The 3,133-nt window shown below is 51.4% G+C and overlaps 1 pseudogene; it reads right to left on the bottom strand.

Annotated features, from left to right (window-relative positions):
* Nucleotides 1–1,045: 1,045 nt before the first annotated feature.
* LOC110320730 lies at nucleotides 1,046–2,887 on the bottom strand (annotated as a pseudogene).
* Between the last annotated feature and the right edge of the window lie 246 nt (nucleotides 2,888–3,133).

Genomic DNA, 3,133 nt, shown 5'->3' with positions numbered 1-3,133 from the left:
GACAAGTGGACAGGGAGGGCTGAAGAACACAGCTGGTGGCTTTGGACATGGCTGTGGCAGCACAAGGACTTTCTGCACCATGGAGTGGGCTCGGGGCTGACAGGTTTGCGATGCAGACAGCCTGAGACAGCCCCCTGCACTTTGCTGAGCTGTCCGGAGCCAGGTGCCCTGACTCACAATGTCTACTTTCTCTGCTCCAGTGAGGGAACAAAGGGCAGGCCAGGGGTGGAGGCCATCAGCTCTCCTATCCAGTCCAAGGCCTAAGCCCACATGGGTCTCCAGAGCTCAGAGGGCAAAGTCTCCAGTTTAAAAACTGGGAACAGCATCAGAGTGACTCCAACTTGTAAAACAGAGACAATTGCATTGACAAGACTGGGCCTCTCTAGTTTTTGGAGGCAGCTCCATTTCTCAGGCCCTGCTTACTGGGGGTAGCTCCTCCTTCCCAGAATAAGGCAGCATAACATTTGCTTCATTTGTCTTTGATAAGACAGGACTGACACCACATACCTGGAAGCTCCTAGTGTGGCAGCCCAAACCTCTACCTTCTGTTGGCTGGGGGATGCTGGGCTTTACCTCAGGCTTGCTGGGCTCATACAGCCCAGAGATACGCTGGTGGTCTCCAAACACTGGGAGAGAAACATACTAATACTCTGAATGAAGTAACACTATTTACACCCTTGAGGATGTCCTGTGACCCAGTCCCTCTTGACTTCAATGCTGTCTGCAGTTTAAGGACACATCTGAGGGCAGGCAGGACCCATGGCAGTCTTGCATACTATTCCTAGCCCTTCCCTCCATACTGAGCTTAGGATGCTAAAGCTCTTGGGTCTTTCAGGCTGGAGCTCCCAGTCTTGATGCCAGAGCTATCCCATACTGGCTTTGAGTCCAAGTGGCAGATGGGGCACAGACAAACAATGGCTGGGCTGACGCTCCACTGGTCATAGCCTTGCCTGGAAGAAGCAGCAACTTCACTGAGCCTGACAGCAGGCTCTTGCCTGCTCAGCAGGTAGCAGCTGGCAGCTTCATAGCCTTGAGCGCTCAGTGCTCAGTACAGTAACTGTGCAAAGCAGTGTGTGAGCAGCTCCTCTGATGACCTTCCACAAGTATGTGCCTCAGGAAGTCCCTGCCGTGTTCTGAGATGTGAGAGGGTAGCTGAGGATTGGTAGGCTGGGTGGCGATCTTAAAAATGACAGCCACAGCTTCATACTCTGCCCAAGGTGGTTTCTCTGTTAGCATCTCCACCTCAGTACAGACCAGGCTCCACACATCTATCTGCCTTTCATTGCACGCACCACTGATGACTTTAGGACTTATCCAGTAGGGTGTGCCAGTGACAGAGCACATGCCTGTCCCTGACAGGCGGATAGTCTGTAGACGTTTGCTGGCCCCCAAATTCCCAAGCTTCACATTCCCAGCTGAGTATTGGAGGATATTGGCTCCCTTGATATCCCAATGCACAGTCATGTTGCTGTGCAGGTGTGACATGCCCTCCAGAGTCTGCTGCGTATACCAGCAGGTCACACTCTCTGTCAGAGCTCAGAAGGCCTGGTCTGGTCCTTCACTGAGCCCCCTGGCATATAGTCCACAAAAATGGTGTCTTCTCAGCACGGTCCTGCAGGCAGCCATAGATTGCACAACATGTTCATGTTGCAAGTTCTTCAGCAACTAGAACTCACACACCAGAGCACTCACCTCCGTGCTTGTCTCAGGACTATCTGCATCAAACTGGACCTGCTTAGAAGCAAGTTCATGGCCTGTATCCACATCAGCGCAAGTAGACCCTGCCGAAGGCACCTTGACCCAGGAGCCCCCCCCCACACTCCCATGCCAATTAATGGGAGCACTAGGAGTTTTAGTTAGCACATTCCTTTCCTGCACAGTGAGGGCATTCTCGATCTCTGTACTCCGTAGGCGCCCATGAGAGTCCAAAATTGCACAGCTACACCCATGTTCTCTCCGTTTGTACACAAGGAGTGACTTGAGGGCACCAGAGTGAATAGGTTGCCTTGATGTCATCTTATTCTATTCGGGGAAATGTTCTTCTGACATCATTGTAGTCTTTGTGATGCACAGACGCATGTTAACGCCTGGGATAAGTTCCGCCTTTAACTCCTTTATCATAGAGCTGGGTCTCCCAATCTGAGCATTTCTTTCTGTTGTCTGGGAAGCTCTGGGCTCAAGACATTTGTGATTTCCTGAAGAATGGGCTGTCTGCTGACCTGTCCAAGGACTGGCAGCTTTCTGAGAAGGAATTTTTGGCACTGCTCGGGGGATCTAGCATACACTGTTTGCTGGTCTCTGGGATGAATTCACCTTCACTGTTGATGCTCATATTTGATCCCTGTCAGGCAATGTGCTGTTTGTTTTCGCTCAGGTACATAACCAGGGGGAGGAGAGCTTCGACCAGGATTCTGGGCGCGGATAGGTGCCTGCTTCTGTGTTCAGGGGCTTGGTAGATGGTATTTATATACCTTGCAGACTGGAAAGGCTTGATCTGAACCTGCCTGGGAACTCCAGGTGGGGAGAGGAACTAGTGTAGTTTCTGTCTTAGGATAACAGTAGTATCCTAAGTCTTTTCATACTTGAGCTTCTATCCAAAACGTCAATTTCAGCAGGATGGAGAGCTCTTTATTCATATAATGCAAATCAAAGGTGACAAAGACTCTTGTCACCTTGTGTGCCACATCTTCATATCTTATAGGCCGTCAGACTGCTATAATTTGTCTCTCCCCATTGTGTTCACACTTGATTCTGACGTCACTCTGCCTGTTTGGGTGACCTGTTTCCTTGTTCTTCGTGGTCTCATATCCAGACACCCTGGGACGTCGGCTCATCTGGAGGGCCACCAGTTCCTTCATGATGAATCTAATGCCTCTTGTTCATCCATGGTGGTGATGATGACAGCAGCTACAACCCAAAAGTTTCACCTCCGCAGCCAGAACTGCATGAGAAGGGGGCAGGCGGTGGGGATGGCCATGGGTCTGGATCTACGCTGGGGCCATAGGCTCTGCTGGCTTCGCTTGGGCCCCCCGAAGCCTCCCTGGCCTTGTTGACATCACTCGGCCAGCCAGCCTACCAGTCCTGAAGTCCAGAAGTTGCTCCGAGCAGCTACTGTTCTCCACCTCAGGAACAG

This window comes from Mus pahari, chromosome 4, assembly GCF_900095145.1.
Source record: "Mus pahari chromosome 4, PAHARI_EIJ_v1.1, whole genome shotgun sequence".
NCBI classification, from domain to species: Eukaryota; Metazoa; Chordata; class Mammalia; order Rodentia; family Muridae; genus Mus; species Mus pahari.
This window is presented reverse-complemented; position numbering and strand designations above follow the sequence as displayed.